The sequence below is a fragment of the Stigmatopora argus genome, chromosome 10 (genome assembly GCF_051989625.1).
Source record: "Stigmatopora argus isolate UIUO_Sarg chromosome 10, RoL_Sarg_1.0, whole genome shotgun sequence".
NCBI classification, from domain to species: Eukaryota; Metazoa; Chordata; class Actinopteri; order Syngnathiformes; family Syngnathidae; genus Stigmatopora; species Stigmatopora argus.
The window spans coordinates 8,909,885-8,935,991 of record NC_135396.1 but is presented as its reverse complement, the minus strand read 5'-3'; the positions used below and the strand labels follow the sequence as shown (position 1 = coordinate 8,935,991).

The following is a 26,107-nucleotide window of genomic DNA, read 5'->3' as shown; positions in this document are numbered from 1 at the left end:
GAGGGGTAGAAAAATAAAAGGAGACTGTGTGCCGTTTCAATTTGGAGTGTGGAAGCAGTGACAGCTGTTTAACCCGTGGCACAATAGTCAATCTGGGTGGGATTTATGGGTAAAATGACGTGACTGCTGAAAGCACTGAATCATCATGGTGCTTTAAAAAAAAAAAGAACTCCCAGAAGCATGTTTTTCACCATTCCAATTATTAGGAGTGCAGGAACAACTACATGCAGCTTTGTGTTTAGTTTAATTTGCAAAATCTAAAACCAACAATGACTTGACTTTGAGAGGCAAGGCAAAGGGAAACTAATATTACACACAGTTTCTCGTGTTTAGCAATTACTGTTACATGCTACATTTATCATGAAGATGTGAGACATCAATTTTGAAATGTTAATTGTTTATCTGTAGCCAATCTGGTTTACTTGAAATAGATTTATGTATTCCTACAAAAAAAACTCAAACTCGAAGACAGTGTCCTTCATTTAAAATCCAGCTCTTGATCTACAGTCCTTGCCTTGGAACAGAAAGTCTCCAAAGAAATTTCTTTGTTCAATATGGCCTAACATCTATTGGTAGCTTTGATTTGGTGGCATAGCACTGAACACAAGAAATACTCAAGACAGCTTCTGTCGTGGGAGGTCGTGTAACCTGCTCCACCTTAGAAGAATTCCTTTGTGATCCCTGCCTCTCTTGACATTTGCCTATATGCCCCTTGCAGACCAGGCAGCAGAGCAAGTGGCACTAACCTTTTAGCTGCCAATTGATTCAAGACCGTTCCATTGATAACACACACACACACACACACACACACTCATTCAGTCAGTGAAGACCCCTTCCAGGGTGGCCTTTTGAACTTTTAGTCGCCGCCATTCTACTTATCGTTCGTCTATTTTATGCAGTCCGGAAATTCCCCTTCATTGTGTGGTAGTGACAACCTTCCGCTTGGGCACACCTGCCGTGCTGATTTGGGCTTCCTGCCTGTCATTTTGATAAGATTAGCTGTACTTATCTATGTAATGACTACTTATTTATGTTGACTACTTATTTATTGGGTATTTATTTGTGCACTTCATGGTGAAGCTTTAAATCTCATTATTCTGAGCTGAACTCAAATTGAATATAGTGTATATTTTATTTCTCTATAGCAATTACATTAACCACCCCTCCATCTCATAGCTTAAAAAGCCTTACATGTTTGACTTTTTTTACATTGGCTATGCCTCAAAAATAAAATATCAGCCCTGCTTGGAAATAGAACAATTGTATCGGGGACTCTGGAGAAGATAAGAAACTCTCTATGGCCATAGTGAAGCGGGGCCAAATCCGATGTAATCCTTTTTGCTTTCACAGGGATTAGAAGTAATGATTTGTGCACTTTATCAGCAGGCCCATCTTAAGTGAAATTAAAATCCCTTACGTTGAGTAATATTTGAAGATATTGACTTGTTATTTAGCTTACCTCCTCAACTGACTGGTTTGCATCTTAATTTAGTTGACAGCCTGATCTCTATTCTGCATCAGAAGCCTACAGTACGACTCCACAATTTTAAAAAACAGCTCCCAGGTGTCTTGTTAAAATATCTGTTGCATGCCTCAGTCCAAATACCATGAGAAGTATACATCAATTGGTACAAACTACTTTTACAGCTCAATTAACTTAAGGTTTTTGAGGCCGTCATCATGCTTGAAACAAACGAACCACTACCTGTGCTAATATGAGTATGGCTTTGTGTTTCCGTGACAACCGGAGGTATTTTTCATCTCTGAATCTGAATTTTACTTTGGGGACATTTGAGTCACTATTCTTTTCATGGGTAGTAAGTGCTACCATTTTTTTAAGTTCCCGTAAGGATTTAGCACTTCATCACTAAGATGCCGATTTGTGCTCGTCATCTAACATTCAGATCTGTGCAAGGTGGTGCATGCAGTGGGCAAACGGAAATATTCTGTACTGCCTCATTGGCCATTTGGTTGAACGATCCAATGTGATTCATACATTTTAAATGTCAGTTTTTCGCTGCAATTGACAATAGACCATCCAGCTCAAACTGATTGGACGTGTGTCAACGTAAATTGCAGCCAGAAAATTACACAAAATTGAAGTTTACATCTCAATTGAAAACGTTTACCACTTTAAGTTTAGTACGAATACCACCATTGGTATAAGAGTCCTCTCTAGTGGTACGGGAATGTTTGACTTGGTAAATGTTTTTGACAATATTTTTGTACAAACACTACAGCGCATTAATCTTTAATTTTTAATATCTAAACTGTGACTTAAATAATACATTATTTGTCTTGTAAAAATTATATATATTTTTCAATATTGGGGTGTACTCATGTTTTATTGTTGAAGAACTAAACAAAAAGTCCCGCCTGGTCTATTTGTATACCAGCAATTAAAAGTAGAATTTTCCATTCCTCTTCTTCAATTGCACAATCTTGGGATCCCAAATTCGGATGTGTGCCTTCAACTGAGGGAAAAAAAATAGGTACACGTGCATCAAAGCATTATGAACATTTCCTGCTATCAACGGGTTTGTCGAGCACTGGAGAGTGAGATTGCTGAGTGAGAGATGGCTGCAGCCAGGCATGATCATTACCACTTTCTCTTGTGTCATTTTAAAAGTGCGATCCAGGAACAAGGACGGCTAACGGCTAGCGTATACCTAATTGTGAAGGTGCTGTCAATCCAAAAATTTGGCAGCGTAGACCCCCCCTTGATCTTTTTTTGTCACGCTTTCTGAACTCGTGAGCTCCCGTCTCCAGTTGGACATATTTGCACAATTGACCTCAAGTAATGCACATGATGGCTCTGTGTGTAATCACTCTTTCAATTGCTCTAACAAATAGTCTTACTTGTAATCAGCCTACCGTTCTATGCTGTTCTCATCAAAATTCTTTTGAATGCACTGTTGCCATGGCACCTTAAAATGGGCTGCTGAGATGTTTTTTTTTCTTCTTTTTTTCCTCTCTCTGCTGATATGTCAGTGCTCATTTTTCTGGCCACTTACCTCATAGACATTGATTCTCACATACATATGGGAACAAATTAGTACATACAATGTTTATATTGCATATTGTGGTCAGAAAAGCAAGGATTATTTATTTCCCTTCACTGTTTCCCAGGGAAATTAGTTTTAAGAAAGATATATGCACATACAGTATTAAAAAGCTGGTAGAATGGAACCTCTCAGGTTTATATTAACTAGTAACATATTTTCCTCGTGGGAATAAGAGAAACAATTTGTTTCGTTCTTTATTTCCAGTGGTTGTCATGTACTCTATGTTATCTTTGCAGCTAGTTAATTTGAAGCACATGGAGGAGTCTGACATATGTAAGAGGTGGAAATGTTAAGTTCTCTCTTTCAGGCTTGTTTTCCTTGAGGTTGAAGTGAACCACAAAAGTCGAAGTAATGTTTGCAAAATTTGGTACTACTTTTACTCAGGTTATGGTTTATCATTCTATAGATTTCATTAGACAAAATGTGCTTTGGTGCCATTGACAGTCTTGTTGACAAGTGTCCGTCATCTAATGTGTTTTGAACCAGTACAGTCAATATGCTTGCCATCAGGGTCAAAATATTCTTTACCTCATAACTCATGAACGTTATGAAGAAGGAAAGAGTATTTCTTGAGGACTTCATTTGCATCTATTGTTCATTTTTTCATATAAGTTCGTATGCATACGGATCTCATTTTTACTGCAGAATCATTGGATTGATATCCACTACTTATATTCCACATGCATATGTGACTCAAAAAAAAGCAAAAAGAACAAAAAAGTCCAGAGAAATCGTAACTGACCTGCAGTGTGAGTGTAGCCAATTTTACAACTTCAGCGGCTCCATTGTACTGGATACAATTCCATACAGTGATGGATGGGTCATGGCACCTCCATGTTCATATGGGATATAGATGTACATTCATCATATAGTTACAAGACAATTGGTCAACTGCAGACCTTGTGGGACTGATTAAGGTTTGAGTTTAGAAGCGAGCCATCATTAGCCATTAAAGACAAAGGCATAGGTTTCTTGCAGTTTAGCGTCCTTTATTGCACAGATGCCCCACTCAAGGCAAATAATATTTACTACGTCCTTTAAAAAAAAAATATATAATCATTGTTTCCAATGGGGTTTAAAATTGTTTGCTGGCTGAATTTCTAGGGCAGGGTTTGTCTTTGAACGGCATTGTCAATATAGTAGAATTGAGACTTAAGAATGACCTTCCAGAGGTATTGTTCCTATGGAAACCTGGTTTACTAGAAGACAAAGATCCTAAAGTTGTGCTCGAACCAGAATGGTAGAATTTTTACTTTTTTTTTAGTTTTTTGTTCACGTCCTCAAATTCAGAGAAACTGAAATGAGATTGTTTTTGAAGGACATGGTGCAGAAATAGCCAAAAGTATTACCCTAAAATGGCCACTTCAAACCAAAATAGGAGGTATGGCTTTTTGAGACATATTTTTTGTACATTTACTCATGATAGGCACACCAACCTGATTGCTTTTTGTCTTAAGGCGAAAAGAAATCTCTCCAAGAACCTATTGAAACGAAAAAAAAAAAAGATTCAGCCTTCATGGATCATGCACAATAATTCAGAGTCAGCGATCTTCTACAAATGATTAATTTTTCTGTCAGGAAACAAAACCAAAATGTCTACTTTCCTGCATTCATTAGATGAAAACTGATGGGTGTGATTGATGTCATAACCACATAGCTGTTATAATGAGTCACTACGAAGAATAGCAGTTGCTGAATTCACTGAGATGGTATGTGTGTCTCTGTATTGCAAATGTTATTTTTCGTACCAAAAAAACGACATTTTTTTCAATAAAGGGTTAAAAGAACCACATTTCTAATAAAAACCCTCAATATTGAGAATGTAGTTCTGCAGTTATTTGGCATCAAGATGCCACACAAAGAGAAAAAATGGGATTTTCGTGGAAATGGACAAATCCTTTTATTCCAATTTCCATAAAGTTATGATTGTCTTGCACAGAAAACAATGTTTACAAAAACAGTAGCACATATTCCCAAAAGACCAAATTCTTGCTCGAGTACGATTCCAAACTCATTTATTTTCTTAATTAGAGTAAATTAGGTAAGCCTGCAATATTCATTAAAACATGAATTTTAAAAATGAATAACTGCAAAGAAAATGATGGTAATGGGGCTTTCCTATACACGTATTCAACGTTTCACGAGACTCTTCAAGGTAGTGATGACGGTTGGCTGCAACCTTGCATCATTTCTTTTGGGTCCGCTCAAATAACGGACGCATATATGTCGACCCATATAGCGTTTTTTTTTAAATATAAGGTGGCCTCGGCAATGTTGTATGTTTTTTTTATTTACTTATTTTTTATATCCGTAGTGGGAAAAGCAGAGCTGACGAGCCAATTAGAGCTGACCGAACATCACCCACATTAACAACATGGCTGCATGCAGGGTGTAATGCAACAGGGCAATTTGCCCAATAAGATTGTAGTCCTACTTAGGTCTGAGGTTTATGCTGTAATTATAAATCCTGCTGACCTAAAACACTTCTTTTCTTTGTATAATTCTCATATGAAAATGAAGGCTAGAGGCATTCTTCTCCTCCGCTGTTATCTTGCCCACCTCTAGCAAACTTGCCTCAAGGACACCTGAGGGATTTTCTTACATGACAGAGCGGTGAGATATTCCTTACTTTGGTTATAATATAACCAAATTTAAGACCTCATTATAACTAAATTGAGGCAACAATATTGACAGAGTAGAAAAAATTACATTTTGGCATCGGGGAGTATTATGTTTTTAATGTCACAGTTTACGATCGGAATTCAAATTATGATATTAAATTGTAGTCTCAATCAGGTTTTAAACTCATGATTTCATGTGACCCATGAACGTAAATACTGTCCATGATTTCCTAGTTATGTAAATAAAATACCTGTTGCTTTCAATTTCATTGATTAGGAATATTTTCTTTTTTCCTTTATTTTAATCAACGGTAAAACAGTAAAGATTTACTGTTTATTCCAAAAGTAGGGGAATAAGGAACGATATTAGTCAATTTTTTCCCATAACTGTACAATGACCCAAAGCACACCTCTAAATTATGAAAGGGAAGTAGCCAGCAGTTGGTATTCTATCTGTAATGTGTGTTCAGCAGTTATCAGATCTTAAGCCCATTGAACTGTTGTGGGAGCAACTTGACCCATCAAGCCAATTCAATTAATGGGAGGTGCTTCCGGAAGCCTGGGATGGAATTTCTCCACATGACCTCAACAAATGAACCACTAGAATGCACAAAGTGTGAAATGCTTTAATTGCAGCAAATGGCGCATTCTTTGCCAAAAGCTAAGTTTAAAATGCATTTTTTTTTTCAAAATGAAAATAATTTTTAACCTTATCAATGTCCTAAATACTATATTTTCTATTATTTTTTTCAACTAGTTTGGAAAGAAATTGATCTTTAAAAAAAAATTATAGAAAGCACAAAATTGCCCGTGTAGCTTTTAAATCATGTATAAATTTACATTTTTATTTTTGGTACATGCATTGTTCAGCCTTTTCAGTGTGTATGATTGCAGTGTCAGGGTTGGGCTTTCAATTTAACCTTTTGTGAAAAAAATAAATTTTACTGTAAATGGCAAGAGTTAAGATGACTGCATTAAATTGAAATTGGGCACTTGATCCAGCAGTGTAAATCTAGAAATAGTACTATGCCTGTCAATTCTGAACCACAAGACCTCCAAAAGTCTTTCTAGTATCCCTTGTGTATTTTGCCATTGCTTCACAGACACAATGGCCTCAAGTGTTTTCATATTTGTTCAAATTATGAATTAGCAATACAGAAGCAAATGCTCTCATAGTTGGAGTCAAGGTGTTCGGCTGAGGTCCACTGAAGCGGGCACACTGGAATACAAAGTGCATCACGTCGACTTGGCTCAGGCCAACAAGCCCACGGCACAGAGGCACTCAAGTCTTTTTTCCATATCTTTCTCTTTTTGTTGTTTTCACATCAGTGTCAATTCTGTTGGCTTTGTATTCCACTACACGCCATGAATGCAGAAACAATTGTTTGGCTGCAATAGATTCTGACACCCGCCCACCAGCAATCATGGTATACTTCAATTAATATCAAAAAATGACGACATATGAGAGCAACCGTTAAATAAAAAAATCTGTGAGGGTCCGATGCAAAGAAAATTTCCCTGCATAATGTATTCATTTTTTAAAACCGAGTTTAAATGCATACTTTGAGGAATGGTCTTCTATGAATACCATTTTATCCTATTTGAAAATTTGATTAAATTGTTTTGGAATCATATTTTGCTGTATAGTATAATTGTTGTGAACTATACTCTTGTTTTTCCAATTCGCATCGAGGTTCGCCCCCCGTGAGCCTCAAATCAAATTGGTTTGCTGTAGTATATTGGCTCTTGTAATTACTTGCAAGTGGAAGTGAAATAGGAGACGGCATAGCTGGCAAACAAAGAATCGGGGCTTTTAAAACAAATGCCTTGATATCATGCGGGTAATGCATGAGAATTATTTCAGGACTGATTCTAGTAATTCCCTCGCCATTTGAGTTCTGAAATATTGTTTCACATATAAAAGACCTAGTATTTCAATTTTTTTTTTTTAAAGCCAGATGTTTCATGTTAAGTGCTTGGTCACACAGCAACCAAATTCTAGAGTTGATCCTTGCCACGAGGCAGCCATTCTCGTAATCTACGCACTAATTCTCCCTCGGAATCCACTCGAGACTGTTCGCTGACACACTGAACTGATGGAACATCGCATTATTGCTCCGCTGGGCTCGACCCGGCCAGGAGAAATTGGGGAATTTCTCTCTCCTTAATGGAAATTGATTTGTGCAATTTGTTAAAAGTGCGACAAGGGCAACTGTGTGATGTCAAAAAAGCATCTGGAGGCGAATAGACACACACACACACCGCCTGCATTTTGCTTGAGCAACTTGCGTGGGTGTAATACGTTCCGGGTCCTTAAACACGTACCCTCTGAGGGCTTTAGTGGTTCAGGGTGCTGTGTATGGATCGCAGGGCAAAACTGCTGTCACTTGGTGGGTGTGATAAGGTGAGATTCCTCATTAGCCTGGATTGAGTTCACTGATCTGATCTTCTATTATGATTTCTAAAAGTGGTTTAAGTTGTAATTTCCTCACTTTTCAAAAGGTGCGGTGAGTCAAGACACCAAATCCTCCAACATGACTTTTTTTTTTTTACAGTGCATTACCAACAGAGTCCAGCTGATAGTATAAATAGTAGTCATTCTCGTGCCTGTATTTCTACCGCAATCAGTATTCATCGTATGTCGACATCCTGTGCATCTCAACACTCATGCATGCACTTGTACACTTGAATATTTCAGCATAATGGTGCCAAATACTAATGCATATCAAGTAAGTGGATGAATACTAGACATGTATTCGGGGCAAAGGGAAACCCATGTTGAATAAAAAGTATGAATATTTATATGCAATGCTTTTTAAATTGTTCCCAAGGATATTTGTTTGTAGACCAGGAGTGGATGAACTCCCAAATCATAAACTTTCCCTTGGGGGTTTGCATCCTAAAGTTGTTTGGCTATCCTCTTGTGTGTAGACCTATCAGAAGCCTAAAGAAATTCATATATAGAGACTCCTATTCTTTCATGACGATGATGCTCGTATAATGAAAAACCCTCATACCATATCTTTAAAAACCTCTGTTTTTGTTTGCTCTTGGGTTTACAGTGTGTGCTTGTAGTCAAACAGGATCAGTGACTATATTTGAGGGCTTGAATATTAACAACATTTGCTATGTGATTAGATATTGATATTCAGAATTGAGTAGGTGAATAAGTACCATCACACGTTCACATCTGAGCAGTTCATTAGAAATTCTCAGGAGATGCCTAACCCAAAAAGAGCTGCCCTTTAATTACAACCGGCAGCGCAAAGAGTTTGCATATTAGATAACGACACGCCACACCGACGCCAAGATAACAGCCAGCATGGAATTTACTCCAAATAAAACAAGGCCTAAGGAAAAATATATTCCTATAAAACTTTACTGTGCCTATACTCGTCCCGTTAAAGCATGTAAAGTGCGCCTGCATCGCATTGTAACGAGCGCTGATGCCGTGATTTTCCATGTATTTTATTTGTAGCCATTGCTGCTTTATTGGGGGCTTGCATTTGGGAATTGCTGTGCATCGTAATTTCATTACAGTCACACCTTCATAACAGTCCTCCTCCCACCAATCAATTTGACATGGAGCAGAGCCATCATAATTAAGGTGGAATACCACATGTTCATATCCGCTTGAGATTTATTTCTAATAGTCTTTTTGATGGTCTATCTTGAAGCAAATGCCTCGAAGCATGTGGATACTGACGACATTTACGACAAAGCGCCTGGTGGGCTATATGGTGGTTGTTTAAAAGTGTTTTTTAATATTTGTTGTACTAGAGAGAATACTTAGAATATCACCAAACAAAAAAATGGTATATACATCTCAAAAATATTCAGATTTTCTTGTATATTGCATTGTTTGTGAGTAAAAATGCTGTTTATTCTACAATGTAAGGAGAGTAAAAGACCCAAATTCAAGGTAAAATGTATTGACCTTCAGTGCATTTACTTGCAGAAAATGTTAAAAATTGCATAAAGGGTCCAGTATAATTTAGGTCTCTATTTTTTTTCAAGGGCTGTGCATACCAAAATAAAGGTAAATTTTCCTTACAAATGGACCTGTGAAATGAAGACTTTTCTTCCAATTATGCTTTATTGGAGGTTACTTGATCAAAATATGATTTTAACCATTTGTTTGTATTATTTACCAAATGAAGTGTCCGGCACTATATTTGAAGCAGTCATTTGCTCAATTACTCTTAAGCAATCAACCGCACTTGGAGGCTTTTGAATATTGGCATTAAGATGTCATGGCTGTCATATTTCTTTCCTCCTCTGTAAATCTAAGAATGGATTATATATGCTCTCATTTGCTTTTTGTTGTTCTATTTCTTTTCCCTTGAGCGGTGGGATATTCATGTCTGTTTCTAGTCATGCTGTGTGGTTTTTCATTGATCATGGCCAAAAGGAGTACAAGAACTTGGCCCCAAAACAAAAGTGACTTTTGAAAAGATGTGGCTTGGTAGCTTTGTTATGGTGGTCTTTTTCAAGATGGAAAAACATGGAAAGTCACTATCAGCCATAATGTGATTCATAACTCTTGAACTTCTTAGGGGGCATCAATAAGGCTTCATTATCGCTGTAACGTACATTTTTGTTTTATCTAAAATATTTATTGCCTTGCCAAAAATAATTTCACTTCATTTTAATGCTGAAGAGAAGCAGTGTAAAATTTGGCCCCTGTTCTTCAACAACAACAAAGAAGTCTGTTGGTGTCATGGCTTTGATTTCCATTCCCAGTTGAAGATTTTACAATACACACTGGTCTGTGTGTATGTGTGTACGTGTATCTACTCTGGTTTTGCAACATCGCTTCAAGCATAGGACTATCTTGTGTTTTATAATCAAATCAACCTCTATTGACAGTGTGAATGTCTTGCATTGCCCTCTGGTGGCCGAGAATGCAAACCAGAAGGAGCAGCCTAATGTCCATTGAATTAAAGCAAGAAATATTGTAACATTTAGTTGAATTATCAAATTGTCTAGTGTAATATAATTTATTATAATTATTTTAAATAGTAAAAACATTAATAACATCTGGTACTTTTTATTAAAGGGCTGGAACGGGTTCATGTCATTTAAATTCACGCACCATTAAGGGCATAGCTAATCAAACTCGTTTGTTTCGTTCTAGTACCTGAGTGTACTCACACTACACTCCGGTCATCTCCAGAACCCCCTAATGAGGAATAAACAGGAGGGATAATGAGCAAATGAAAGTCAAAGTCCCACTGTATACTTGAGGTCATATGTCCAAATGCTTCAACAGTTAAAAAAAAGAGCCATAAAAACTTTTTATTTGGCTTTTGGTGTATGACATTTCCATCTCATCGAGATAAACTAAATGTGTTGTAGACATTTTGGTTTTACACTTCATTCTATTTATTGTGAATGTATTTTGATATTATAACGACAACGCCCGCCACCCTTTTATTCATTAGACATGATAAACATTACATCTGGATCATGACAATAATAGTTAAAGTGCCATTTACTCAAGTTTGTTTGCAACACAGCCCAAAATATTGAATACAACCAATGTATTGTAGTACTTCAATTGATTTTTTTTCTACAAAAATCCTACCTTTTGTGTACAGTGTTAATATTAAAACCCTCCATAACACAATGTCATTTCTAACCATAAAAGCTGCCTCATCTTTGAACAGTTACCTACTACGTTACTGTTCATCAATGTTGGTTGCTACTTAGAGAACTAAGTCATTTTGAGCTGGTGATTATGTGAGTTATAAAGCTTTAATGACGGCACAGGTCGACTAGGGACCACATTATAATGCTATTTATTCGGTGCACAGCTCCCATTGTACTCCATGCACTCTTTTTAATGCAATCCCTTTGGTATCGCTTTAACTGCTGCACTGTGCATAAAGGCACTAACAACTGTGTCCACTGGCCACTTTCCTCCCACCCACCAACCGACTCTTCCCGTTCCCTCATCCTCGTCACCCCTCCTTCTCCTCCTCCTCTTCTTCTTCCTCCCCCTCCAGACATGATGGCGTGACAGCAGCTTCTCGTTCGCGCAGGTGTACACACAAGGCGCATTGTGTGTGTGTGTGTGTGTGTGTGAGAGAGGAGAAAGAATCGCCCATGATGCTGCAACCAACCCTCTCCTCCCTTTCGTCCTTCTGATCCTGCCGGTGCACGGAGCTCGGTGGCCGGTTGATTTTTGTGCCAAACACGTTGCGCGCACTACCGCGCGTAAGATCAGGACATAGAGAGCGAGAGCGGAATAACACGGTAGCATCAAAACCTTGGCTGGGATTCCATCATGTTGGCGAAAAGGGGAAGTTAAAGCTGAACACTGCGTCCTGGTTGCGCCGGCTGTTTCTTCTTTTTCCCAGCTTTTTTTCCCAAAGCTGATTTTTTTCTTTTTCCTCTTTTCTGAGTGGGACCTGTCCGTGTCATTTCTCCTTTCCCTCCCCACCCTTTATAAAACATGCGTGGAATTTATGGAGTGATAACGCGTGCTTAGTGAAGAAGCTGGATGCGCATTAGTCCTTGAACGCACCTCGGACGCAAAACCGCCAGGACAAATCTCTCCGCGGCTTTTTCGGCTCGTCTCAGAGGTTGGATTTGAGTTTTTGAGACTGTATTTTTAGACTCCTAGCTGTGAAACTTGACTCAATGTCACATCTCCTTTTTTGGATCATTTCAAGCAGTTTCCGTCCCTACGGCACTACGCATCGTTTTGGAATACATTAGTTCCCGATTACCCTCCGCGATTGGACCCTCAAAGTGGAGGATGCGCGAGAGGGAGTCAGTCATGTGCAACTCTTAATTAGTGTCACTTTCGGTAAGTAGGAGCAAACACACATTTGGTCGAGCAGCAGTGAAATGGTAGATTGTGCAGTCTACACCTGTTAGGCTTGTGTGAGTCTTTGATACCCCTGACTTTCAAATGCAGCCTCATGGCTTGTGCGGTGAAGGCATCAAGGCTTCTATTGATGATGGTGTTGGATACGGTATTTTGGCTGACGTCCGTTGGGCCCGCGAGCTGCCCAGACACACATCGGGCCTGCATCTCAAGGAGGGTTTAAAATAACTAAAACAGAACATGCGTAAGAATGTGGGGTGTGTCTGTGTCAGCAACACACATAAGTTGCCTTTTTCTTTTAAGTAAATGACCGGAATCTTAGAAGGCATTCAAAGTGATGCACTGACTGATGGAAGGCTCTGATAATAACTGCAGTTAAAAATATATACGCGTCTATAGTCATTCATTTATATTCAACACCGCTTATCCTTGTCGGGGTCGTGGGGTGCTAGAGCCCATCCCAGCTGACTTTGGGCAAAAGGCAGACTACACCCGAGACTGGTCACCAGACAGTCTTGGAGCACACATAGACGATCAACCACACCACCACTGAGTGTTACTCGAACCCACACAGCGCATACTGAAGTCATGTATATGTGTGTGTGTGTCTGTGTAGATAGAATTGTTTTTATATATATATTTCTAACAATTAGTGCCGAGTCTTCTTCCAAAGTTTGACCCCGTCTAATTGCGGCATCCCAGGGACAAGAGAAGGTCAGTGTCTTGTCTGGACAAATATCTCTCCATCTCCTGAGTGAAGATAGGTGCTTGCATGGAGGAGACAGCAGCAGTGAGGTTGTAAATCCATAAGAGCGGGGCGGGGTTAGATGTCAATAAGCTTACGTTCAAAGTCGAGCCAGCACTGCTGCCGCGTTGCTGATTCCGCCAGCCTTCCTGTGTGAGGAGCTGAGATTTATCCGCATCTTTGACTATCCCGCAGGGCTAAGAGGATGTAGTGTTAGGCACCGGCCGACTGTGTCGGTCGGCCCCATCAAGAGTGTTGCAGTCATAAGAGGGAAGGGAAAAGCAAATGACGGCTGCATGTGGAGAAATCATTCTTCTTTCAAAGCCTAAAGGATGGCGTGTTCCGATGCCTCTTGGCTGTCTGCTGGAATTCCAGAGGACAATGAAAAATGAAAAGTTTTCACAGGGTTTTGTCACGAGTGCACATTGTGGCACATGCCTCCAGTGGCTGCCAACTATAAAACATACATCAGGTGTCAACAAGCTAGGTTGAACCTTTAAGACGAACGGAGCAAGGAAATTGCCTAATGTTTCGCCACCGCCCATTGACTCTTGTGGAAAGAGTTTAACTGCATAGATTTGATGATAATCAAATCGTTAGCACGTCCGTCTGATATTTCGCTTCCTTTGTTGCGTTTGCATTTGTGTGGGTTTTCACAGGGATACAAAAATCTTTTCAAACACGTTTTTATAACATCGACATGACGCCCAGGTGAACTGTGCATATGCGCATGCAACAAACTTTCTGTAAAACAAACCCCATGGTCAGACGGAACGAGAATTTGACTAAAATCAAATCTTTTTGCTGTTATCCATAAGAATTTCTTCACAGTCTGAATGGACCACAAAGCGTGGGATCGATTCTCACTCGGTGGCAATGTGATTGTGAGAGCAAATGGTTGTCTAGTCTCTGTCTGGCCTACTACTAACTGGTGACCAGTCTAGGATATAGTTTGCCTTTTTCCTGAACTCAGCTGGGATAGGCTCCAGCACTCTCATGACACGTGAAGATAAGCGGTACGAAAAATGAATGAATGAACAAATAGGAACAACATTTTTTTACACTCTCTCATTAACTGTCTTTGAAACATGCTTCTGTCCTCGTTAATGTGAGTATTTTGGCCAATTCTACGTATGTGTTGAAGGACTCGTGCCTGGCCTAGCAGTTTAAATGATAGGATCTGTCAATGGTTAAATGGAGGATAGTACTTGGCAAGTGCAGCTGATGACATTCGCTCGTTGCAGAGGCTGCCAGTGCTACTTGTCAAGCGTCAGTGTACTGCAATCAGGCAGCAGTCATCCAGTATGGATAAATGTTTGCATGTTTTGAGGGTAGGGAAATTTCTCCAGACATTTTGTTAGAAAGGTTGACAAAAAGCCACATGTATATGTAGAGAGGTTGATACTTTCCAGTAGCCATACTGACCGCAGGGTTGAGATTAATGGGTTCTCTCACTTGCCATTCTGTTGCATTGTGTTACAGCAGCTGCCTGTGGTGCATGTGTCATGTGTTGGCCTTTTGAAATCGGGAGACCAGATGAGCGTTATTAGAGACTGTAGGAATAAGAGTGTGATGGTGAGCACCGGCTATTGATCGGCCATTAGCGATGGACTTCACAGAACAATGTGGAAACCTGTTTTTCTGTTCGCCATGCAATCATAGACGTTTTCTCTTTTCGTGCACACACATTTCTCACGATAATGGTTGTTTTGCGGATATTTAGTGACCACAGGAATAGGAGATCACAATAATTTCCTGTTCAGGGTTCTGTAGTGACTTTTCTTTTTTTTTTAACTGAGCATATTGGCCCCTGAACTAAAATGTTGGGCGGCTCAAAAAATGGACTTGCAAAAAATGTCTATGTATATGAAAAAATGTGTGTATTATATATTTATTTATTTAGTGCCACACAGAGCATGGGCCCATTCCAACCCATTACTGATAAAAAAGGTGAGTCGCTGTTGCACCGAAAGCGCAGCACTTGGCTCCTTCTGATGACTGTCACATGTCAAATGCAGCCAAGAGGGTGTGACCAGGAAAGGAGGATTGTTGGGGACTTCTGAATCACAAAGAGGGAGAGGTAAACTGTTTGCCGTTGGGATGCAGATTGACATTAAATTGTGCAAGGAGGAGCCTAGTGCTTTGAGGGATGATATTGAGCACCAAGCTGAGCTCAGTGAGCGGCCATCCTAATCCAAACATATAATATCATTAAAGCTGTCTGTGCCACTAGAGGCCTGACACACATTCACTTTAGGGAATACATGATGCAGAGCATATGGAGACTGCCCCATAGTCTATCCATTACAATGTGGGCTTTCCAAACAGCAGGACATGGAGCGAAACTGGACCACTGTTTGGGTGTTGGGATGGCATGGTGATAAGCACGTCTGCCTCACAATTCCGAGATCAATGGTTCAATCTCTGCTGAGTTCCGGTGTTGAATTTGCATATTCTCGTCGTGCCTGGGTGGGTTTTCACTGGGAACTCCGTTTTTTTCTCACATCCCAAAAGCATGTGTGGTAGGCAAGTCCGAGCATGGGTGATTGTTTGTCTCCATTACTACAAATCACAATCAGCAGATAAAAAACGGGTGGCAATGAATTGACTACTTTTAAAACCGCATAGATGAGCAACCAGTAGGACCAACCCCGCTGACCTGATTTAAATCATGCTCTCAGAAGCTGTAGTTGGTCTTATTGATCAGTATTTCCTGACCAGAAATCATTTCCTTCTGGCTGTCTTGAAAAAGCCAATTAAGCTCTCAATAAGAATTTTAAATGCATGCAGTACCATTAAATATGCATAAATACAATAAATATGACTGTATAGCGCTTCTACAAGTGCAGGCCTTACTAGTTCAATTGTGCTCATCTAATCTAAGTCTCACTGGACAATTGCGGAGCGTTTAATGCACTCGTCATCCTTGTAGAGGAGCATTAGGAAGGAGATAATGCCTCTGTGAATTCACTCGACATCATATGCCACAGTGATGAGCTATCATTGGGCCCTCATGTATTGATTTATTTGCCTGAGCGTGAGAGATATAGTGTATGTGCTCTTCATCAGACCTCCACATATTTGGCCTCGCTGGAGATGTTGAACTTTGTGGCCTATTAAAAAGCTGCCAGACAGTAGAAGCACTCAGCTATTCTAGTGAAGTGACGAGTGGGAGCGTCGACTTTCTCTGTTGGCTTCAAAGTTAGCTCGCATTAATAAAAGATGCATGCATAACATAGCAATGCCTGCCAAAATTGTGAGGAAATGATTCATAAACTCTCACTGCAGACTTTAAGATTCATTTTCTTTTTTTTTGTGATGGCCTTAAATTGGCCTGAAAGAGAGGAATTTCACCGACAATGACAATCTGGAGTGGCATGTCCAATCAAAAAGGCTCCTCTCATTCCCTTTAAATGCAGTACACATGCTGTGCTCTCACTGCTTAAACATCGCTGAGCCCTGGCAACCAAATTCCTAGATTAGTAACGGTAATTATAATATTAATATAAATGCAAGTGAAGTGATTGATTCAGAAGATACAGCTCCACACAAAAGAAGAACTAAGCCAAGATCTCTAGCTAAAATTTCAGACGTGGTATATGATTCACTGTAAACATCTTACCAACGATTCAATAAAAAAAGGGAGCTAACATAAATCATTGGGATCCGAAGATTCCACACCAAAGGGTTTAGTTTCATACAAAAGTTAAGTGTAGTGTAAATCCACCTCAGGAAGCAGTAACCAAAAACCTCAAGCTCAAAAAAATACAATATACCTCACATCAAGTTGGTTAATTCAACACTACAAATAGCTTCTGGCCTCTTGTCAGTTACGTGATGTGCCTCTTTTGATATTCACCTGCTTGTGCTGCTCAGATTTTGTTGCTCTAAGCCATATTGATTCACAGTGTCCAGTATTTAATAAATCCTGTATGAAATCTCTTTCACAGAGTAAAGCCACCAAAGTCGTAAATGGATAAGCTTGTGAAAAGCATTACAAGGGTGAATGAGGATGTCAGGATTACGTGTGCAGGAGTCTCTTGTATCGATTTATCTACATCTCGGATACCTCAAATATTTGGACTCGTAATAGAGCGCAGTGATGACAAACACACTCAAAGTGGACACAATAGTTGCTTTTGTGAAGTTTGACTTTTTGGCTGGGAATTTTCAAATTGGAAAAAAAGGGTCCAGATTTGACTCCTTCATGAGCAGAGACAACGAATCCTGCCTGTTTGTGGACTAAATTTAATTGTTGCATGAAGCTTGACGAATCAGTTTTTGTTTCAGCACCAGGTCACACTTTGAGACCTTTAAAATTAATTCCAACTCACCCAGCTTTTCAAGCATTAAGATTTTTAAACCATTTTTTCTCAATCAGCCCTGCATTTAATTCACTCATTCAATAACTTGTATTTTTTTTTTAGCCCGAGAATTCTATTTCCAAGTCATAGTCACACAAACCGTAACCACTCATAGTAAACTTTCGCTAGCACGGGAAGAATACTAAATCACCAAGGTGCCCATTAGGTAACAGTTACTGTATTTTAGGTGAGAGTCACATTTCACAAGAATCAGCTTAGTGCCAACCAAATGAATGAACTTTGTGTGTTGGCTTATTTACAGCAGCACTTTTCTTGAGGTCGATAGAATAAAAGGTTATTCAGCACAATGCTATACATTCCCCAGCAGAAGGACACGTGAGCAGGTGGGCTCTTTGCTGACAAAGTGTCAAGTACTGCTGAGAAAATCTATCTGTCAGATCCAGATCTGTTGTATTTCCTATCCTTGATTCCTTTTGAGTTTTTAACAGCATGACTGGTTGTCGACCCTGACTCATTTGTCAGCATAGCACGACATACCCCCATGTTGCACACAGTCAACAGCTCGTTTTTTTTGTCATTAGAATTACGCACTGGCCATTATATCACAGCAGTGTGTCAGGTACTGCCAATTCTGAGTATATCGATATCAATGACCATTCATTTAAGGCTAACCTAAGCAGGAGCTATTTCCAACTGACGTTGGTATAACCTGAGCCGGAATTATTTGGATGTTGTTTTTAACAACAGTCTTCTCTGTCATGTGTCGGGTTTACAAGACATCTTTATTTTCCCTTGACAGAGGCTTTAAATTTGAAGGTTCAGCCTATTTGATTGCCTCACAGAGGATTTATTGTTTCGATATCAAGCGCCCAAAGGAATTTTAGTCGACTATGTATGGACATTTTAGATGACATTTAATTTTTTTTATCTTCCACCACCATGGTATGCTCTCTCTCCTACGTTTCAGTATGCTATTCCAGCTCATCGCTGTGACATTTTCAATATACAGTTAGGAACAATATTTCTGCTAAAAGTGCTCTGCAAGCCTGTGTGACTACTCTTTGAATCCCACACAAACGAGCAGACGTTGTTGAGCTGTAATGTTGATTTAAAAAAAAAAACTTCTGCTTTCATCTAAGATGAAAGTTCAAGGATGAAACTCACATTTAGGTGACAAAAGCGCAGGTATAGTTGTAGATACAGTTCATCTCTTTGCCTCCACAAAATATTGCTGAACTATTTCATTTTCTGTCATAACATTGCAGCGGTGACATTGTTGCAAACAAGCCTAATCCAATGTCTGTGAGGCAATTTAGTGTGCGACTGATAATATCTGATGTGTTTATTGCTTTCTTAGTAGAAACACATTAAACTGAGAGCACACGGGCTTCTGTGGCTACATGAAATGGCTACTGCATTCAGTGTTTTTTTGCCACTGGTTGCTATAGAATTCTTTGGATCAATACTTTTAACCTAGTGTGTACCCTGAGCCCAAATGTAAAGTCTACATTGGGAAAATGTACACAGGGGGAGCTAATTTGATGTCATTTTAAATCAATTTTAAGTCATGCTACCTAATAAAGTTGGGTCTGCACACTTGCCCAGTTTAAGTCTAAGTCCAGCCAAGGGTCGTTATACCACAGAATATTTTGATTCTAGTCTTTTCAGAGTCTCATCCATCGCTATTGCTCTGATGGAACCACTTACACCAGCATTATGAGTATTTGTAACCTCTAGATTTGAATGTAGGACTAGTGTGCTGCAAAATCTGCTACCTGATTAAATCACTGCACTTTTCTAAAGAAAGTATAGTCTCAGACAACGAACATGTTTGCCCAGTGGTTTGATTTGGAGGAGCCAAAAATTGTGATGGTGCTGAAAACACATGAATACTTGATCCGATCCAATAAAGGAGCAACTCTGGAAAAATAGCCATATCAGACTCTGAAAGCAATACTGAGTATCGGATTGGGACTAGTTTTTACAGAGTGGGACAGGTATGAAATTATTGGTAGTTATCTCAGCAAAGGAAACTTTAGAAAAATAGCTGTTATTATTGGAATAATTGAAGCATGTTAGTCAATCACGCTTTGTTTACCCTCCCTCTAAAAATGCGGCTCAAGCCAAGATAAATACAGCTGTTTAAGACACCCAGAGACTAAAAGCATCAATATTTGTCAGATGACTTTGGGGCGCTTTGTTCACAATTTTGTCAGTGCGCTGAGGCCAGGTGGGCAACATTGACTTACATGAGATGTGACCGGGCCGAAACGTTAGCTGCATTATTCCAAACTACACGGTTGAAAGACAAAACAGCAGTGGCATGTCTTCAGTGCACCTGCCTGTCAAGAAGCATGAGAAATGCCAGCCTGTTTAGTCCCAAACAAAGAGACACAGTAGCCAGTTTGAAGGTCAGCTGTGTATCTTTGACGTACAAGGGGGCTGAGATGAGAAGCAACATGAAAGTGTTGTGGTCTCATGGGGGTGGTGCTTCGTAATTTTGGCATTGAGGTTATCCTGCTTCCAGGACAAAGGAATAATATACTTAAGGCAATGAAATGTATTTAATTTGAGCTATGTTGATTAGTATATCATTTGGCAATGTCTTTAGTGGTCTTTGTAATTGCTGGAAGAACCAAGGCACCAACCACCCTTGTATCCAATTTGAGCTATGAAGATTGCTGTGTCCTTCGTTGATGTCTTTAGTGGTCTTTGTATTTGTGGAAACGCCAAGACACTACTCTTCTTAATGTTAACACAATTTGGTGGAAAATCGCGCTAAAATATTTTGACAGAGCATAGCAATATCGGATTAAAAGCAATGCAATGTAACCGTTGTATGTTATGGCATTTTTTTAGTTTTGCTTACAGTGGCGTGGAATGAAAACTGTTATTTTTTGTTGGCGTCTTTAGTAGTCTTTGATAGTGGCGTTCACTTGGCAATCATTGATTTCGATGGTTTTGTTAGAACAGTCTGCCAAACTACCTCTCAGTCAAATGATAAGACAAGTGACAAGTGGAAAAGTAAGACAGAGCTACAAGAGGTTGAATCTTTGTGATGAGTAAACTTTAGAATATTTTTCTATTCATGGGTTTAATTACTTTAACTCTTTTAATGTCTGTTCTTTCTTCTTCACGTGTCTTAAAAGGCTTATCACTGTCCATTTTGTATTTTGGTTGGCTTGAATTACTCTTCAAATCTCTTGTAGCTGACTTGCAGCTAAACAATGTCCACACCACTACTGCTTTACAGAATGATTAACTTGCCAACTGTTCCTTACTTATTCTTTGAAAATGATTATATCTCCCAAGACAAACATTGTGTCTTGATGTCCAGCGCTTGCATTTGTCGACTCCTTTGACGAGCTTTGCCCAAATGATTAGATCGCCATGACAAACTCTTGTGAGAGGTGACGGATGTCGGACCCACTTAGCCACAGTGGTCTGGACATCTATTGACTAAAAGGTTCTTATTTGCGTTGGCAAGGATTAGCGATGTGAGACATTTATAAAACATGCTAGTCTCCTTCCATGGTCTTATGCGGGCTTCTCCTGAAGCAATGCATTTATAATTGCGTGATCAATGTATCCCGCTATTCTCCTTTGACTTTACCATCTTATTTCCTTTGTGTAGTTCATATCACAGTTTGTTTACCAACCTTGAAGTGCAGCCAATTTAGCAACCATGAAGGCCGAAGCTTGCAGTACATAAGGAACTTTAATACTGTATCTAATGATAAAAGATCCCACATTAAAGCACATTATGTTCAAATGTAAGGAGATGAGCACAACAGATTTTTACTTTTAATTACGACTTGTCATAAATGTTTTTTGTAGATGGCCTTAATGGAGTGTCTAAGAAAATGTTTCAGAAAATATGCATTTTTGAATCTGTTTAACAGACTTTTAGGAAGGAGACATTGGTGAAAGGATTTTTATATTTTGAAACACTTTCTATGCCCTCTTGACTCCCAAATTTTCATCAATACTGCTTTTCCATTTCTTTTATGCATAAAATACATGCCTCCTATTTGCAGGAAAACCAAAAGTTGTTTAACTTTAACAAGCGTGCTTGTTTTGTTGATGGTGAAATTCTTGTACTCACAAATTTCCCACCAGTTTAGGGTGAACAAACGGTTGTGTCCCCTTGACAATGCAATTTACCATGAACGCATTCAACTGGAAAATATGTCTTTATTTGGGGGAATAAAGATTAGAAGACAGGAAGGACTTAAGGGGGATTTTGTACATATTCTTACATGATAAAAAAAAATCAGGAATAATCTTGACATTTGTCAGTTCAAGGCTTTTACTGCTAAAATAATCTGCAAGATGCAGGGATCATGTTTTTATACTGAGAGCTGCTTTTTATGAATCAATAACCAAATTTGTGTCAAACTGAGTACCTCAATAGTTCCTTTTTAAAACCATTAAAAAAATGCAGAAGAGGGTATGGAAAGGAAAAATCCTTGTACAATTTTTTTTATTCCAAGTAAAAAGTGAATGAAAACACTTGAAAAACAATTCGCTAGCAAAAGGGGAAAAACACATCATAATAGAGATAAATATGCTCCAACCACTCTTAGATCGTGTAACAACATTGCTTTTCTGTCAGGGAGTGACACAACCTAACTGATTGTGTGTATTAATTTTCTACTGAAAGCAGGTCTGTCTACTGTTCACACAGTGGTGACACATGGTTGAAAATTGGAATTGCCTTTTAGGTGGAAAAAAAGATGTTAAGTAGCCTATTTCTTAAGAGGATTTATTGGGGCTACGATATTATAAAACTTGCATTTTGGTTCTTGTTGGACCTGTCGTTCCCATGTTGTGAATCAAGTGAGTGCTTTAGTCCATAATTAAGTGTAATGGTGCAAATGTCTGAACCTTTTGCATGTTCTACCAGCTGCTATACTATTTACGACGGCTGTACTCAAAGTGCTCATTTACGATTCATTGCGGAGGAATTGCGATGGTCAGCCCACATTTACACTATGTTCTATTTATGGACAGAATGAAAGGTCTACGGCACATCGTCAAAAAGTCGTAAAGTCTCCAAGAGCTCGTGGTCACGTTGTCATATGTCTTATTACTGCGATCTGCCGTAAACTGACCGTATAAAGTCAATCTTTTCATTGGAACTTCTGGAACACTAAAAAAACCTTGCAGTTTCAAAATATCTGTAATTTCTTGGCTGTACCCAAGTTTTTATTTGGGTGAAAATATGCGTATTAATACGTTGAGCTTGTGAAAAGATGTATTTTTATTCCAATATGATATGACGTGTCCGATGGTAAAAAATTACCACTCACTGTGAACCAATGTTTATTTGTGTGATTGTGTTTAGAACTCAGTTTCATGATAACAAATAACAGCTGTGACAGTAGCTGATGGCATATAAAATTTTAGTGGTAAGACATGAACACATCGTTTTGTGTTGCTGCCGATATGATAGTCAAAAGGGCTTTAATGTGAAAAAATCACTGTCCATAATTTTGGAAAAAAAATCAATCACTTGTAACTGTAATGTGTGGCGGCATGATCGCTCCAATATTTGGGGTTTTATAGAGGTTTTCCGACTTCAACAATAACTATAATCTTTATTTAGCCCCCGCAAATGACACTACTACTACTAACCATATTGAGCTGATCCATAGATGATGGAACATTCCTCAACTGTTTGCCCAGACAAAGTCAAAACATGGAAATCAGACTCTTTCAGCAGAGATTTTCTGTCTGGTTATTCGTCATCCAAGCCAAAGGCAATACAAACTCATCCACATTTCAACACATGAGCAATGAAGTAACAAGACGCCTGTACTGGCTACCACATTTTGTCTAACATTCCTAGACTTTTGGAGTTATAGCAATTGCTTAAGAAGGCATCTTTCAATGAGATTCTTTTTTGCCGGGTGATTATAAAGGGCACCGCTCGGAGGAAATAAAAGCACCAGCAGATGTCAAAGATCTCGCCTAGCTGAGAGCGTATAGGGCATTAGGGTTGTAGTAGCGGATGGATTCCCATGTTTGATCCTCAGTTGAGGGAGGACAAGTTGATTGAGTGACTGCGATAAGAAGCTAAGCACTTCTTCCGCTTGAGTCTTGATTTCACTCTATTTTGCCAACATGGTTCATTTAATAACCCTTTTATTCTAATTGGGATTGTAGTCCAGCCTCGCTGATCCGGCTGTCAGTGTGATTGCGTTATGGCTGCCAGAGCATGTACTAAAATGAAGTGTTGACGCCATGGTGTCAAATTAATCATGGTATGAAATAATGTCTTTAGAGATGTGGCATGGCCACTGGCTTTTTTTATGAGACAGCAACATCCAGCTGCCTGGCACTTGTCTGCCTTCGTTGTTCACACATTACTGTCCACGGTCTCGTTTCCTCTGGACTACATGCTTCAAGTGACAAATCAGACTCCCGTCTCCCACCCTGTTGTGTTGAAAGCAATTTCATTGTCCCAGTCTAATTATCTGTCGACAGGATACTGTGTTGAAGTTGCAAGAATATCCGGCCCTTTGTTGGGTTATGTTCAGAGAAGATCATCTTAAGTTGCTATCGTGTGGCTAATTTGAGTGTGATCTGTAAATAAGGTGGTAATGCTTAAGGGAAACTTTGAGGTTTTGCTGATATTTGGTCATTATTGTGATATTTTAAGAAATTTATCATTGGAGGTAGTACTTGATGTAAAAGGTTTAAGAATTTAGGCTTAGAATATTAGTAGAATTGAAAATAATACTTGAATTTCACTCTATGACTCCTGTTTTAAATGTAATCAAATACAAGGAAGGCACTATAATATGTTACAGAGAAGTGCAGTGTCTTTCTTGGCTTAGTGGAGCAAACACCCTTCCTCAATTTTGTTGTTACTATCAGAGCAGTAGAAAAAGCTGGTACATAATGCATTGCAATATACAGTGATGTCTTGTGTTGGAGATTGCAGCCAAATTACATACACAGCAAATGCGCTTTTAATGGAATGATGTGGACTGCGTGGATTTTCCTTCCGCTCCAATCACGTTAGTCTGTCTGTCTCATAGATTTGAGTCCAAAAAGCAATTGTTTGGTCTTGTGGCTGTGTGCGCTTGTCGCTTCTTTGCAGGCTTTTACACATCACAATCATTTGTTGTGGTACCATAACAGCAAAACACCTTGTGAACTCAGCTAGAGAATGTGACTGGTGTGGAATTGTGATATTCCCTTTTTTTTAATACCCAGCAGGACTACACTGTCACATGCTACTTATCTCTTTCTTCTTCTAACTTCAGCACTAAAATAACTTGCTAAGCCTCCCTAGAAGAAACCCTTTCCAAGTAGCAGCTTTACACTTTCATTTTTTTTTGTTAACACGTAAGCCATAAACGCCCCTTAAATCAACTCACCTTAAATTCAATACGAGATAATTTAGGGGACAACGTAAAAGATTCTTTAGCCCAAACAGATGCCATGTTGGTGTTTGAGTTGAAGGATAATGTTTCTCACAGCATGGGTGTAGTCTAATCGCTGGCCCAACATATGGCAGATGTGCCCGCAGGACTGTCATTTTGGTCCAAGCACACTTCACAGGCTTGCGCACAATTGGCTGCAGGTGCAATAAGTTTACTTGTGACAAAGAGTGTGGGCAACATAATGCACACATGCATTGCGTAGTTGCTGGAACACCCTCCCCTATATCCTCTGTTTTGGATTCATGCATCAAGTAAACACTTAACATCCACCAAGGCTTATGCACTTAGTTATCAAAACTCCTCCAACTCTCAGGCACAGTTCACAGAACTGTAGTGAAATTGACGCTGCTAGCCTTTCAAGAAGAAAGGGACAACTTTTTACTGGTGAACTATGATTAAATGTTAGGTTCAGCTTTAAAATGATTATTCCACTAGGTGTTCATGAATCGAGTGCATAGTTTGCTTTCAGCAACAAATGGAGAAAGAAGATAACTGCTTCTATAGAACATTGTGTTATAAGTGTATGTTATGGTGCAACTTTAACATTACTCCATGGAGGATTCTGGGAGTGCTTTAGTTTTTTTTTAATACATCGCAATTACCGTTTGTCGTGAATTCATTTATTTTTAAAAGGTCCATCGAGGTGCTGATTTCACAATTATTCAAAATAAGGCTAATTTTATGATTTAACAGGAGCAGTAACTTTTTTAAATTGCTGTAAGGACCCAAAGTGCACAATCAGCTAGATTTGAACTATTTAAAAATTAATGTTTGTTTTATAACTACTTTACTTTGCAATTTACAGAACCTTTACTTTCATGCAGTTATTAATTCTGTTATATTCATTAGCCTTTGTCCTCGCTGCGGTTTTGACTGACACTACATGGAATACATTTTATTTCCCTATAAATAGAACTCAATTGTATACAATGATCCAATTAATTTTAAGGCTATTAGATGATTTCATGTGTTAGGCATTACATTAAGGAGCCATTGGCTGTGCAATGGTTAAGTTCTTCTGTGAATCCTATAAATTTCAATTTGTTATGATTAAAAAACATG

The 26,107-nt window shown here is 39.0% G+C and overlaps 1 protein-coding gene across 2 annotated transcripts in view; it reads left to right on the top strand.

Annotated features, from left to right (window-relative positions):
• The window catches only part of lrfn1 (leucine rich repeat and fibronectin type III domain containing 1), a 112,989-nt gene that overhangs the window by 11,540 nt on the left and 75,342 nt on the right, over nt 1-26,107 (top strand). The window contains exon 1 of one of the 2 annotated variants that reach the window (XM_077610980.1): nt 11,631-12,500. The exons of the other annotated variant lie outside the window; for it this stretch is intronic. The gene's annotated coding sequence lies outside the window, so the exon portion shown is untranslated. Of the gene's footprint in view, nt 1-11,630; nt 12,501-26,107 lie in introns of those variants that run through there. 2 annotated transcript variants of the gene reach the window in all.